Genomic DNA, 16,916 nt, shown 5'->3' with positions numbered 1-16,916 from the left:
AAGTTATCTTGTAGAGAGTTCAGCTACAAAGAAACCATCATGTAGAGAATTCAGCCGCAAACACATCACGTGTAGAGAGTTCAGCTACAAACAAATCTCCCTGTAGAGAGATCAGCTAGAAGAAGTTTCCTTGTAGAGAGTTCTGCTACAAACAAATCACCCTGTAGAAAGATCAGCTATAAGAATCACCTTGTAGAGAGTTCAGCTTCAAAGAAACAATCATGTGAGAGTTCAGCTACAAACAAATTGTCCTGTAGAGAGATCAGCTAGAAGAAGTTACCTTATAGAGAGTTCAGCTACAAAGAAACCATCATGTAGAGAGTTCAGCTACAAACAAATCACCCTGTAGAAAGATCAGCTATAGAAGAAATCACCTTGTAGAGAGTTCAGCTACAAAGAAACCATCATGTAGAGAGTTCAGCTTCAAACAAATCACCCTGTAGAAAGATCAGCTATTGAAGAAATCACCTTGTAGAAAGTTCAGCTACAAAGAAACCATCATGTAGAGAGTTCAGCTACAAACAAATCGTCCTGTAGAGAGATCAGCTAGAAGAAATTACCTTGTAGAGAGTTCAGCTACAAAGAAACCATCATGTAGAGAGTTCAGCTACAAACAAATCACCTGTAGAGAGTTAAGCTACAAACAAATCTCCCTGTAGAGAGATCAGCTAGAAGAAGTCACCTTGCAGGGAGTTCAGTACAAAGAAACCACCATGTAGAGAGTTCAGCTGCAAACAAATCACCTGTAGAGAGTTCAGCTAGAAACAAGTCACCCTGTAGAGAGATCAGCTAGAAACAAGTCACCTTGTAGAGAGTTCAGCTAGAAGAAGTCACATTGTAGAGAGTTCAGCTACAAAAAAACTACCATGTAGAGAGTTCAGCTGCAAACAAATCACCCAGTAGAAAGTTCAGCTATGAACAGATCACCCTGTTGAGAGTTCAGTTAGAAACAAGGAATCCTGTAGAGAGATCACCTAGAATTATCACCTTGTAGAGAGTTCAGCTACAAACAAACCATCTGTAGAGAGTTCAGCTACAAACAAATCACCCTATAGAGAGATCAGCTAGAAGAAGTCACCTTGTAGAGAGTTCAGCTATAAAGAAACCACCATGTACAGGGGCGGATCCAGGACCTGGCAAGGGGAGGGGCACAAACAGGCCAAGTTGTAGGTGGTTAGGGAGAGTCAGATTCTGTTGTTAGTTGCTGCATTTTTGTGCAGCAAATAATACACCTCTTAGTAGTATCTCATTGTTGATTTTTACCATTTTGGCCTTTATGAAGTCTTAAAAACTGTTTAAATAGCTCTGAATGTCTTAAACAAAAGTAACACAATAATTATTTTTAGAGGCGCTTAGTGCGGACGATGGTGCAGGGTGACAATTTCATAGCTAGTTTGAGTTTGGTTCGCTTTGGTTTCAGGTGAATTTGTAATAAATGCTAATAATTGTGCATATTTTCATGAGTTATATAAGCTGATCTTGGCCTGACATAAAATTGTAATAGTATGAGAAGTAGCTATGGCTCCTCCACAAGGTCACTGGGGGGGGGGGGCATTTGCCCCAAATGCCCCATCCTGGATCCGCCATTGATGTAGAGAATTCAGCTGCAAACAAACACCCTGTAGAGAACTCAGCTACAAACAAATCGCCCTGTAGAAAGATCAGCTAGAAGAAGTTACTTTGTTGGGATTTCAGCTACAAACAAATCACCCTGTAGAGAGTTCAGCTACAAAGAAACCATTCTGTAAAGAGCTCAGCTACAAACAAATCACCTGTACAGAATTCAGCTACAAACAAACCACCCTGTAGAGAGATCAGCTAGAAGAAATTACCTTGTAGATAGTTCAGCTACAAACAAATCACCCTATAGAAAGATCAGTTAAAAGAAGGTACCTTGGAGAGAGTTCAGCGACAAAGAAACCATTTGTAAAGAGCTCAGCTGCAAACAAATCACCTGTACAGAATTCAGCTACAAACAAATCACCCTGTAGAGAGATCAGCTATAAGAAGTTACCTTGTAGATAGTTCAGCTACAAACAAATCTCCCTGTAGAGAGATCAGCTAGAAGAAATTACCTTGTAGAGAGTTCAGCTACAAAGAAACCACCATGTAGAGAGTTAAGTTGCAAAGAAATCACCCTGTAGAAAATTCTGCCAGAAACAAATTGCCCTGTAGAAAGATCAGTTAGAAGAAGTTACCTATTAGAGAGTTCAGCTACAAAGAAACCATTTGTAAAGAGCTCAGTTGCAAACAAATCACCTGTACAGAATTCAGCTACAAACACATCACCCTGTAGAGAGATCAGCTAGAAGAAGTTACCTTGTAGATCGTTCAGCTACAAACAATTCACCCTGTAGAGCGAGCAATTAGAAGAAGCACCTTGTAGAGTGTTCGGTTACAAAGAAACCACCATGGAGATTTCTGTAATCAATATTATGTATTACATATGTGACCGAATTTGACAAAACAAGGCTTCCACACACATCCAATTTTCTGACTTTAACCAGCTGTAACTTGACTACTCAGCAAACTATTGGCCTAACATTTTCACAACATCCTTCATAGCATAGTACAATACCAGGTCAAAATTTGAAACTAATAGCATACTCCTACATTGAGTTATGGCACTTCAAAGTCATAAAAGTGGATGTGTGTGGAAGCCTTGTTTTGTCAAATTTGGTCACATATATAATTTGTACATTTACTGATAAAATATTTAAAGTACATCTACTTCATCTTTTCTTCTTCCTGTAGTAAAGAAAAAAAACATAGGTTAAAAAAGTCCCAAAGCTGGCCATAGGCCGGCTTTGGGGTATACAAATACAAAAAGAAATGAAATCTAATCCAAAACAGCCAAGCTGTAAAAAAAGTGTGCGGCCCTCAGAAAGGCTATGGTGAAAAAATATGTGAAATCCAAGGTGGCGGCCAAGAAATAGCTGTGATGGTAAAAATTTTAATAACGACTATTCAGGTGAATTTTTGTGCCACTTCACAAAATTTACCTGAATTGTCATTATTAAAATTTTTACCATTAACCTACCATCACAGCTATTTCTTGGCCGCCACCTTGGATTTCATATCTTTTTTCACCATAGCCTTTCTGAGGGCCGCACACTTTTTTTACAGCTTGGCTGTTTTGGATTAGATGTACATTAACAGTAATAAATTTAGTGGCTGTAGCCTTGATTTATAAGATGAGATGTAGTCATTCAGTATGAATTTAGTAGCTCTACGCTGTACACGTTCCAGGGTAGTTATATCTCTTATTAGTTGAGGTCTCCATATTTGTGAGCAGTACATTATTTGTGATCTAACCAAGAGTTCTTCATCTTCTCAAGTGATGTAGACTCACGTAGTGAAGTACACAGAAACTGGTCTACTGGTTGAAGATTTCCTTTGCCTTCTCACAACACACGGGATGTCTGAAACTGACTTGCCATGGCTGAAGCTGGGAGCATAGATTATATACAACTATGCTAGGAGAACCTTGAAGTAAGAACTTAACATGTGTAGTGTTGACACATTACAAATCATCAGTTTACACTGCACCGAATTGCTGGTTACCTAGTAGAGATTAGTGTTTATGCTATCTTTTTAGGTAGCACATAGTAAAAGTTTGGAGGGGGTGCTTCAGCCCCAGGCACCCCCCCCCCCCCAGCATCCCCACACCCCAGATGGGATTTGACATTGCTTCTTGTCCCCACTCCTGGGGAAATTGACGGTTGTCCAATTTACTGATAGATATTCAGTAGTTGCATTTCTAAACAATAAAATCGCACTTGCTATAATTTTACTAGCTACAGGCAGGTTTATTACTAGTCGCACACATGAAATATGCGCTTAGTCATCCTTGAGGTGTTGTCAAATCCCCTACTATGGGAGTGGGGACATAGTGGGGATTTGACAGCCAATTTTGCCCCTGTAGTGGGGAATTTGACACCACGATTTGTCAAATCCCCTGTATTCCCCCACCCTCCCTAAAATTGACAAGTGCATTATACCTATCATACCATTCAGGCATTGCTTGCATATTTTCTCACATCGGATAATAAGTTTCGGAATCACTGGTTGCACTAACTAATTGGATTTACACAGAAATTTCAAATCAAAATGCAGTCAAGAATATTAATATTATTAATATAATACTGCATTTCAATCTATAGAAAATGTGGGCCAGGCTGTTTGTGGCAAAACTTGGGCACAGTAGTCTCAATGTACATTGAAATTGCCAGTACAATCAATGATAGGATATTTTGCCAATACATTATGTATCAGTGTTAACTGTTAATACAATAAACTGGCCCGGAAATGTTTTCTTCAAAGATTTGAGAACTAAACGTAACAGTGTGTGGAATCCAAACAAAATCCTGTATACATAAATGTGTTTAGGATAATTATTGTGAGAGCATTGTATGGTGCTCAAATTACGTTAAATAAGCATGTATTTGTACAGAAATGAAAAACGTACATACTTGTATACTACATTATCAACCTCATACAAACAAAGCCAACATAGTGTATTTTCAATAGAACATGCACCTATAATAATTATTATTCAGTTGCTCATGGAGTACAATAATTTGGAGGTAAGCCCAGACTCAGCTACCACCATACCCCATGTTTGACCATTCTATTAGACTCCTGTGCACACAGTGGGAGAATGCTGGCTCCATAACCCAGAGGTCAAGGTCAATGGATTGAAACCATCCTCTGCTACCAATGTAACAATCTCACACAATTAACACTACAATTCAATGACACTTGTACAATCTGTACATATTATATTAGTTTAAAACTATTACAACTACACATGTTTGTGTATCTTACCAGTTCTACATAGTATAAAATCATGGAATGCCATAGTTTGGAGGTAAAGCCCAGCTGCAAAAAAGTTCCATTTGATAACAGTCTAACCGTCTACATGTTTGATTGGATGGTGACTACAATATACACAAATGTATATGTAACACTGACTTATTGTTAATGGTATAATTGACATAAACTGTAGCCAATCATATCTCTTTATTTTACACATGCATGATTATTCGTTAGGCCACTATTTGTCCTGTCCACTGGTCAGTCATGTCTACTGGCTGTCCACTGATCACTTTCACAGGGTTAATTAGATCATCCAGCATGTCATCAAATATCTGAGTCTGATCCGGATTGGATCATGTGTGCAATGGATCAATTAGTTCATGTTGAAGTGTGAATATTATGTTTGATGTTGTCTGTAAGCTTACATGCTTTGTGACACTGCGTTCCCAAATAGCTTCTGATATTGCTTTTGAAAACCTAGATGTCAAGCCAGATGTGGATTCTTGGATACTTGAAACACACGTTTAAAATTTAATTAGTGTGGCTCTACCTATGCAAGTGGGTGTGGCTCACTACAAAAGTTGGACTAGCCTAGAATTCATACCCGATTAGTTGGCTTGGCTCCTATAAAACTAATATTGGTGATATTTAAATTTGGCAGTTTGGTGACAATTTGCCAATTCTCCAAATTAATTTCACAACCAAAGTTTAGTGTTATATGGATGTGATTGTAATAACTGTTATTGTAGCCAAGATGTTGAATGTTCTATTAGAGTAAGTGTATGTTCTATTACAGTAGTTGAACAGAACGTTTTATATAAATGAATGGGCTACATTTAATCACTTATCTTAACATTTTTTAAATTGAACTGACACACAGATGCTTGGATAATGGAGGTCCTACTGTATTAAGTTACTATCACAGAGACTATCACAGAGACTATCACATAATACAGGTTGTCTTATACGTAAACAATTTACTTGGTTATGTGTGACCCAGTCCTAGTAATAGTAATAATAATAATAATGATACTATGACTTTTGGAGTGGCTGCTAATATTTGTGCTTTTATGATAAAAGCTATGGAGATGTAGCATACACAATTAATTTGTGGTGGTCAGTATTTGGGAACCATCGATATACAGTGTGGAGTTTTTCAGGGAGACAGTTTTCTCCCTTATTATTTGTTATGTGTTTGTTACCACTAACCATGATTCTTCATAAGTGCTCTAGTGGCTATGTACTTGGAAAAGATATTTTGGTTAACCATTTGCTTTATTTAGATGACTTGAAATTATATGGTAGAAATAAGAGGGAGATTCAGTCACTGCTGACTACGGTGCAAATATTTAGTGATGATATCTATGAAATTTGGTTTTAATAAATGTGCTAGTTTGTCTATCAAGAAAGGAAAAGTTCAAACTGTAGAATCCCCACATTTGGAGGGAATATCACCATTAGTTGAAGGCTCTGTTTATAAATACCTCGGCATATTAGAGAGTAATGTATTTGTGATACCACTCAGATGAAGACAATGGTACAACAAGAGTTTTTGAAATGATCTAAAACAGTGCTGCAATTTAACCCAATTAAATTCTGGAAATAAGGTAAAATGGTTCAACATGTTTGCAGTCCCAGTTATACATTACAGTGCTGCTTTATTGGATTGGTCACTAACGGAACTTAATCAGTTAGATATAAAATTTCAGAAGTTGCTGTCAATGAATGGAGCTCATCATCTCAAAGGGGATGTTGACTGTTTGTATCTCCCTAGAAATCTGGGTGGGAGAGGATTCCTGTCTGTGTTTGATATTGTTGAATGTGAGAGGCGGTCTCTATCCAGCTACTTACTAGTGTTGTTTCAGTTAACTGTAACTAAAACTAAAAGTACTTTTAGTAAGGTGAATATGTTTAAGTTAACTAAAACTAAAACTATAACTAACAAGTTGATGTTGTGCTACTTCTAAAAACCAGGCGCCATGCAGCTAGCTAACTCATCTGGAATAACTATAGACAGTATATACTACTATGAATTAACCAACTATGTATTACTACTTTACAATATGGTAGTTTGGGTTGTGCAATAATATAATTAGCTATTTCTCGTAATTCATGAAATATTCGTAATTCATTCAATTACGTTGCTATGCACTGCTAAGGAAGCGTTTGTTAAATAAACCACCTTTACCAACATATTACGCACAAAACTATCTTCTAAACTGTTTTATAGTGTGACTAACGTGTTTTTTCCCAAAAATTCTCTCGACAAAGCCTCAAAGCTGCTCTTCATTTTCGTTCGCGTACGTAAGGGATACGCCCCCTTTCAACTCGAAGCGATAGGCTATTGCTGGCAGTGTACGAGGCCTGCACCGTTGTTTTTCAGTTGCTAAATGCCTGAAAACCTCAAGGGGAGGTAGTCTGAGGAAAGTCACCACACCCGTATTTCAGTCCGTCGAAAAGAAACCACCTCAGAGCAAAGTTCACCTGTGCAGAAGTTTAATACAGACTTCATTTCACTTTTACTTCTTACGTAAAAGCTGCTTTCACCGTTATTAAACGATTTTGCTCACGTGGGTGCGTACGGACAAACATAGGTAGATAGGTACATAGGTAGATAGATAGGTACACACACACACTTTTACGGAAACAATTACAGTAAACCAGGCGCACGCCCACAGCCGGCCTTCGGCCGGCTGTGGGCGTGCGCCTGGTTTAAAAACAAATGTATATAATCACTGAAACTATAACTATAACTAAAATCAAATCTATATTGTAACTAAAACAAAAACAAACGTATATAATCACTGAAACTACAACTATAACTATAACTAAAATCAAATCTATATTGTTACTAAAACTAAAATTATAACTAAAACAAACGTATATAATCACTGAAACTATAACTATAACTAAAATCAAATCTATATTATTACTAAAACTAAAACTGCTTACAATATAGCAAGTTGATCTTATTACTGAACTGTAACTGCTTGTTAAATGTATTTGATACTACTAAAACTATATGCAACTAAAATATCTATATCATATAGTTACGTACATACTATTAAATCTATAACTAATAAAAACTGTTTGACCAAAATTCACGAACTCAGTAATGTAGGTACTAGGTAGTAGTGATGGCCTATAGTATGCTAACCATTTTTGTTAATGGTCACTGTAATTTAATGCTTTTAGCTAATGGCTACATTTATGCATACCTGCATGCTTCAACAGCCCCTATTGAAAGAGTATTTGTCTACAAGTGGGGAATCGACATCTGGCAAACGCAACAGACTTACTAATAGTAACTTGGAAAGGGAAGTTCTGCTAAGAAAGAATAAGGAATACCTGTAACAGAGATTGCGTCAAATGCACTGTATTAAGTGTTGTATTAATCTATATTATAAAAAAATTGACAGGTCTTGTAATACAAAGATTTTGTATTACTAAGCTGGAAAAATGGTACTGAAATTATAACAAGAGTTTCATTCACATAAAATATAGCTTACTATTAAGGCTAAACAACGTTTTCTTATGCACAACTAAAACTATAACTAAAAGGTTTTCAGATACATAACTAAAACTGTGTCTAAAACTAAAAGGTTTTCAAGTTTTTAACTAGAACTAGAACTAGAACTAAAACATTTTCATGTACATAACTAAAACTGTAACTAAAAGGTTTTCATGTTTCTAACTATAACTATAACTATAACTAAAAGGTTTTCATATTTTGACAACGTAACCTTCATAGCTGCCCAATCTCAGTCAAAGTGAGTTGTTACAAGTCACTTATTAAACCAATCCTAGAGTATGCCTGTGTGGTCTGGGACCCTTATACACAAAAGGATATCTTAGCTATTAAATCAGTTCAAAGACGGTGTGCGAGGTTTGTGTATAATAATTATTCTTCATATGCAAGTGTCACAAACATGTTACAAAATTTGAATTGGCCACCTCTGGCTCACTGCAGAAACCAGTTGAAAGCAATCACAATGTTTAAGATCATGCACCAATTAATAGATATACCGGCTGATACCATACTCATACCAGCTCCATCTAACTACTCTCTACGAGGTCATTCAATGAGGCTGTTACAGCCAAACACAAGAGTAAACTCATACCTTAACTCATTCTTCCCTTCAAGTATAAAGATTTGGAATAACTTACCCAATGACCTCATCACCTGTTCAAGTTTAGACCAATTTAAAGCAAGGCTAGCTGAACATCAATTAACCACATAATTAATTTTGCTGATTTATTATCTGTGCTTGTATATACTCTTTGTAAGAGGTTTTGCACAGTAAACAATAATAATAATAATAATAATAATAATAATAATGTTTCTAACTATAACTAGAACTAGAACTAAAAGATTTCGATGTACATAACTAAAACTGTAACTAAAACTAAAAGGTTTTCATGTTTTTAACTGTAACTATAACTAAAACTAAAACATCAAAGAGTGAATAACCATAACTAAATCAATAACTAATATTATAAAAGAATTAAGAAAGATTACTATAACTAAAACTAAAACTAAAATTATTGATGAAACTAGCTACAACTATAACTAAAACTAAAACTCCATACTAAAACAACACTACTACTTACATGATACCACAGAAACTCTTCTTTTAGGACTATATATACTGCGGATTTCAGTGAGGAGTACATGTACAGTGGATGATTTTGTTGCTGAGGCTCATCAACAACGCCTACAGCAATGGAGAAACAAAGCTCTACATAAAGAATTTTTGGAAAAGGTGGATAGTGGTGGTAAACTTAGTCTTAGTGCTCACTGGTTGAAGTATGGCCGACTCAAGATGCAAACAGAAGCTCAGGTGGTTGCAGCACAAGATCAGGCACTAGCAGTGAGGGCAGTACAGAACCGTATTTATGGATTGCAATTGGCTGTGCCTTTGAACTGTAGAATTTGTGGTGAGGTGCCTGATTATGTGGACCATCTTCTGAGTAGCTACACTCCTTTGGCAGCTACTATACCATGTATAAGCAGAGGCATGACAGGATTGGAAAGATCATTCACTGGGGTATTTTGAAGCGTTTTAATTACACCGTGTCTCGTAATTATTGGGATCATGTCCCTGCTTCTGTTGTGGAATACAATGACATGAAAGTTTTGTGGGTTATACTGACCATATAATAACTGCTAGATGCCCTGATATTGTTGTAATTGACAAATTCCAGAAAATAGTGCAGATTGTGGATGTTTCAGTTCCTTCAAATTGTAATGTGGCACAGAAAGAATGTGAGAAAATTGAGAAGTACAAGGATTTGTCAGTTGAACTTTCATCACTATGGAAAAATGAAATGTGAAGTGATACCTTTGGTTGTTGGAGGACTTGGCTGTGTCACAGCAATGTTAGAAGTCTATTTACAAAGGCTCACCATTAATCAGTTTTGTAGTTGAGGATTGCTCCAGCATACAGCAGTTTTGGGATCCAGCTTTATTTTATGTAGATATTTGTAAATTAGTTTTTTAGCTTACAAATCTTGTTGATTTGTGCTATACTTTTTGTACCAGTACCATTTGTGTTTGTACCACTATGCTGCTGTGATTTCCCTCCATAATAATGCTTTACAGAATAGTAATTCTGAGCGGGGTTTACCAGTGACCTACACTGATAGCCTAAGATACGTTAAATAATACCTATACACTAACATCTACATATTTAGTTATAGGTGGCTAAAATTGTTAGATGCAGGATTCTTGGAACAACGGGAACAGGGACAAAGGTAATGGAAAGAACAAGAATTGTCAAAGTTTGCTAAGAAATAACTCCATAAAAATTTCTTCAATTTCTATCAGTTTTATTACAGCTAATTGATTGTGCGTGATCAATTATAATTTGCAGAGAGTTCCATATTCTAGGTAGGTGAAAATGTAGGAGTTCATAGCTGCATTGGTATATTATATGGGTTGTCTTGTGGTGTAGTTCATAGCTGCAGTTCACAGTTCATAGCTGTGGTGTAGTTATACTTCAGTGACATCTCATTTAATTTGATTTGTAATTAATGATTAAATAGACAGTAGATGAGTTGCTCCACTACAAAGTGAAACTATAAAACTGTTAACTGGATGTAAGTGTGATTGGTAAACTGTGGGTGTTCCTTGAATCAACTTCGAATTCTTTTCCAGATTATTCATATTAATCGGAAATGACTTTGCAGGCACTGCATGAAAATGTCCTGCTTGTGTCAGCATGTAGGAAATTTTTCTGATGAATTCCTATAGAATTTTCTATTTGTGTTAGCCTGTAGTAAATGTCTTAGAGCATTTTCTGTGCAATTTCCTGTTAGTGTCACATTGCAGTAAATTGTTTTAACATTTACACAAAATGAATATTTAGATTTTCACCACATTCATGCAGCTGTCAACTAATTAAAAGGTAACATTATTTGTTAATGGGCGACTTCAATTTTCCTAACATAATTAAACTGGGTTACTTCAACCTCTCTTGAAGGTGAGCAATCGTTGTCAACAAAGTTTTTAGATGTTTGTCAAGATAGTTTTTTTAGTCAGCATGTTACTGACCCAACAAGACACAGACATGGTCAGAATCCCGGATCTTATTTTACTTCAGACACTGATATGATTGAGGAGAAACAGTGTCCATCATTTATCTCCGCTTGGTAGTAGTGATCATGAGGTCCTACTTTGGAATGTTACTTGCTATCATGAAGTGTCTATTTGTAAGCCTATAAGGAAGGTATGGAATATAAAACTAATGTTTCAGCAATGAATGTGTATTTTAATGGCTTTGACTGGGAGAGAGTGCTGTCAAGTAATGATGTGAATGAGAACTGGATTGCATTGAAGAGGATCATACTTGATGCCCAAGACAAATTTGTTCCCTTACAATTAAACAAGTCCAATCATAAAACACCATGATCTGTAAAAAGCAAACTGCCTTTAAAAAATACCTCAGAACTAAGTCTTTATGTAGTTATAAGTTACAAAGGAACAAAACTATATGGAAAGCCAAGACTGACCATGAAACATCAATTATATATGATATCAACCTAAAAGACTCTATAAAACTATTAGACAGAAGCAAAATATCAAACATACTATTAGCCAACATAAGAAGCCAGATGGATCACTAACAGCAACAAGTGAGGAATCGGCTGAAGCTCTAGCTTGTTTTTTCAAGTCTATTTATTGTGAATGAAGATCTACAGAATTACCAAGTTTCCCTAGTAGAGTTGATGTTGTCATTTCTGATCTTGTAGTAACTAAAGAGGTGGTTTATAACAAACTTTCAAAACTCAATGCCACTAATAGGGACCCGCCGATTATGCCGGCATAATAATGAGCATAATAGGTGCCTGAAAGCATTGAGCATAATGCTAGCATAATAGGCAGAACACTTGTGCATTACCATAATTCTTTCTTATCAAAATACATATCACAGAAAAAGATCGATATACTCTAATAGAACAGTCAGAGAATAATCAGACAGCTGACTGTTCTATTAGAGTATATCGATTTTTCTGTGACATGCACTTTGACAAGCGAGGATTTAGAATTTGTGCTTCAGCAACTTACTGTTTTCCCATAAAGTGCAAATTTACTAGGAACTTAGGTATAAATATTGAGCATAATCTGAGCATAATAGGTAAATATTGAGCATTAATTTAAGCATAATAGGCAAAATTTTGAGCAGTTCAGCATAGCATAATGAGTAAAATAATGAGCATAATCGGCGGGTCCCTAGCCACTAAAGCCCAAGGCCCAGACGAGATACACCCATACATACTTGCTACATTTTGCAGTCACCTGTGCAAACCTCTCTGCCTAGTTTACAATCAATCATTACAATCAGAACAACTTCCCCGGGACTGATCATTAGCAAATGTTACCCCTATTTTTAAAAGTGGCCAAAGAAACCTACGTAGTACCTACTGCCCTGTTAGTTTGGCATCACAAGCTTGTAAAGTGCTAAATCAGTTATTCATGATCACATGATCACCTTTCTTACTGAACATAATGCATTTATCCCTCAGCAACATGGCTTTACTTGTCAAAAATCCTACTTCACCAACTTACTGGAAACTTTTGAAGATTGGACAACTTAAGTTGATCAAGGTCATAGTGTTGATGTATTATTTCTTGACTTCAAGAAAGCCTTTGACAGTGTACCCCACCAGTGGATTTTGATCAAATTGAAGGGATATGGAATAGGTGGAAGAATTTACTGTTGGATTAGTAAATTTTTATGTGGTCAACATCAAAGTATTAGTTAATGGTGAAACATCTACATGGTTCCAGTAGACAGTGTTTGTTTTGTACGTAAATGACATCCCAGACTTGATGGACTCAAAAATTAAAATATTTGCTGATGACATCAAAATCTAAACAGATAACAAGCTTTAGAGGTGCACTCCACCTTCAGAATGATTTGGATAATCTTTGTAGCTGGTCAAAAGAATGGTTACTGTGCTTTAATGCCAGTAAGTGTAAATCTTTACTATATGGAAATGCTTCAACTTATGAATACAATATGGATGAAGAAGGATCAAGATGTAAGTAAAAGGATCTAGGCGTGTGGATAACACCAAAACCTGATTTTAGTCTACAATGTGATAAAGCCTCTGCAAAAGCAATGCAGTCCCTTGGTCTAATTAAGAGAACCTTTAATCACTTGAACAGTGAGTCCTTCATGCTACTATACAAAACTTACATCCTCCCACATTTAGAGTACTGTGTGTCAATTTGGATTCCGTATCTGGCCACAGACATTGATAAACTGGAAAAAATTCAACAAAGAGCAACCAAACTAGTTTCAGAAATAGCGCACTTACCTTACAAGTTGCGATTACACCATCTTAACTTATATTCATTGTATTGTCGTAGACAGAGAGGTGCACTAATAGATGTTTACAAGCTGGTGAACAATCTTAGCAGAGTCACACCACAACCATTTTTTGTTTTTACAAATAGCGTAACTAAAGGTCACAATCAACAAATTTTCAAACAGCAATGTAGACTCACATCCAGGCTCAACTTCTGTACCAACAGTGTGATTAATCAGTGGAACTCCCTACCTGTTAATGTCATTGAGTCAATTAATCTCAACAACTTTAAGAATATAATTTAGGCCATTGAAAAATTTTCTGGTCAACAACAGGATATGGACAGACTAAAACTAAAAGGCCTCTGGTCTACTAACAATTATTAATTTTTTTTGGTGCTATTGTATACATGTCACTTGGTTCTCAACAAAATAGGTTGTCAACATATCATATTGCGGCACAAGGGTGTCCAACACAAGGGTGTCTGTGCAATGATACAACTCGTATTATGCTGCTGATTTATACATTATAATGACTTTTAGCGGTATGTTATGAATTGTTATACTAAGGAAGCTCCAAGTTAATTTTAGAATGATGCCAGAACTGTGTTTTATATCAACTATTTCTCAGTTAGTTTTTTCTGTGCTACAGACAAAAAAAGAAGCTATGGCTCACATTGATGATACTCATCCCTTTAGGGTTTGAACTATGTAAAAGTCAACATGCATAGATAGTTATATCCTGCATGGGTACATACATCAATCAAAATATTGCACACATTATGGTATACAACAAAGGATTTGTGGTGGTGATCATCATGTAAAGATCAGTGGTGCTGATTACTACAATAAAATAACCTGCACTTGGTTGCCAGGAGATAAGAGGTAATCCCAATGCAATAATTGCACTTCATAAATACAATAAAGGTGTGTAATTGGCAATGAATACATTTACACCATAAGGATTTTCCCTACTGTGTGACCATGCAATAAATATATCCTAGCATTCCATGGTTAGCACTGGGGTGACATATTGGTTGTTATGTTGGTTTACATCTAACTGAAGCAAGCAATCAACTAAGCAAAATAAACATAGCTATGTTGGTATCACATTAATATTTAGGTTGTAAAAAAAGCCTCAACTGAGACTAGGGGAGGTCACAATTACATTATGTGTACTTCATCCATGGCTGACCAAAGAGTTGAGACTATTTACTGGATGTTTGGAGTTGCCATAATATACATGCCAATGTTGACTTGCATGTGGAGTGAAGCTCCACTGTAAGAATCATTGGCCAATAAAGTGCAAGAAATGACATCACAGTCATATTCATAGTCAATTACACATATCTATTAATGTTTTGGTCAGTTACAATAATAATTTCTTTGAAGAATCCAGCTCTGCCTATATATAGTATAGTGTTGCCATTAATAGTGACTATTTGCTTTTTATATCCACTTGGATTTGAGTAACTTTGCTATAGTTTGCTATACTATACTCTCTCAAGATTTGAGTCATTGATTACTGGCTATATGTATAAAAACAATGCACCTCATGCATGTATAAGACAATGTAGACAGTATGCAGAGAAACATTAACTAAAATGTATAACCCACTACCTTAAATTAAAGACACCAGATACCCTAGATAAAAATAATTTTTATCTAGGGTATTCACCACCAATAGTGGGATTCTCTCCAAACCACAATTGATGGTGAATACTCTAGATAAAATAATATTTATGTAGGGATTCACCACCAATTGTGGTATTCTCTCCACAATCATATAGTGGCTATAACCAACAGGTGTTAGTCTTTGTGTCACTACCAATGGAAATTTTGACGCAGTGTCACAGTGTGTTAGTATCCAGTAGTACACTAAAAGTGAACTGAACACAGAAAGCACAGCTTGTACAAGGTGCTTAGCACTAGGTATCTAAGCAAAAATCTTTGTGCAATGCATCCTAAGGTAAAACATGACCTAAGGTAAAACATGACTCAACTAGAAATAGCCAACCCATCGAACCCATCATAACTTGATCCACAGGCCACCAGATTCCAGCCAAGTCTGTGCCAACCAGGTATAGGTTGTGTAGTAAGTTGGGAAATGCCATTACCCACAGTTCAACACTGGAAGGTGAACAGAAAGGCAGAGTTTGCATTTTAGAACATGGAAAGTACCACATCAGTCTAAGTATCAGCTCAACTTCATACTGAGCATTGTTACTGAAGCCATGTATGCAAGTATGGAAGTTATGTACATACATAGCTAGTCTAGACCACACACAGCTGCTGCTATCAGTCAGTTGCAAAGCTGCATTCAGTGTTTTTGATACAGAGTTGTTGCTATTTCTAACTTCTCATGCTGATTCTTCATAGCTGAAGTGCAGTAAATTATTCCCAGGTAGATATATGGATTGTTGGCATCCATGACCCATGCAAAATGATTGGATTACAGCTACTCACATATGGCAGTCTAGTATCACATTATTATGTTGACCAAAATATTATATAGATTTACTAGAGATTTGAAGGCCTGTAGGTCTAAACAACATTATGGGACCAACTGTAGACCTGGATGTGATCATCACTGACATGTAGCAGGGACGGATACAGGAGCTGGCAAGAGGGGAACAAACAGGCTGAGTGGTAGGTGGTTGGAGAGAGCAGATTCTCGTGTTAGTTGCTGAGTAGCAATGATCAGCAAACACGATAATTATTTTTAGAGGCGCTTAGTGCGTACAAAGGTGCTGAGTGAGTTTGACAGCTGATGTAACTTTGGTTTCAGTTGATTTTGTAATAAATGGTGGTAATATGCAGTTTTCATGTGTTATGTAATAGTTGTGTACCATAGGCATGAGGGCTTCGCCTGATATGTATGACCAAGGGTCACAGGCCCGAGGGCAGAGAGCATACATATCAGACAAAGCCTGAATGCCCCATGTTACAGCTAATATGTAACACTTATTAGGCTGATAGCCTGTACAGGGTGATCAATCACCGAAGCCAATAGAGTGCAGCAAATGGATGTATTATTATATGTGGCTTAATATGAGGTAATATTCTCCTTAAAAATCCTGAAAAAAATCATTGTAACCAGTTACACAAGTTACAAAGTTACAACTTTAGCTACTAATATCTTAGTTACAAACTTATAACTTTAACCACTAATATTTCAGTAATCTTTTATCACTTTAGTAATTATTTATGACTTTAGCTACTAATATCTTACTACAAGTGGTTAAAAAAGTGTCTTGTAACTGGCATGGTTTCAGAAGTTACTAT

General features: G+C 36.3%; 1 long non-coding RNA gene across 1 annotated transcript in view; it reads right to left on the bottom strand.

Moving 5' to 3' along the window:
* Positions 1-4,504: 4,504 nt before the first annotated feature.
* The window catches only part of LOC136257360 (uncharacterized), a 34,005-nt gene continuing 21,593 nt past the window's right edge, over positions 4,505-16,916 (bottom strand). Inside the window, exons 2-3 of the long non-coding RNA XR_010701927.1 lie at positions 13,832-13,884; positions 4,505-4,940 (exon numbers count right to left, since the gene is read on the bottom strand). This is a non-coding gene — a long non-coding RNA (uncharacterized lncRNA). The remainder of the gene's footprint in view (positions 4,941-13,831; positions 13,885-16,916) is intronic.

This window comes from Dysidea avara, chromosome 6, assembly GCF_963678975.1.
Source record: "Dysidea avara chromosome 6, odDysAvar1.4, whole genome shotgun sequence".
Classification (NCBI taxonomy): Eukaryota; Metazoa; Porifera; class Demospongiae; order Dictyoceratida; family Dysideidae; genus Dysidea; species Dysidea avara.
Note: the sequence above shows the minus strand (reverse complement) of the source record. Positions and strands in the feature narration are given on the sequence as shown.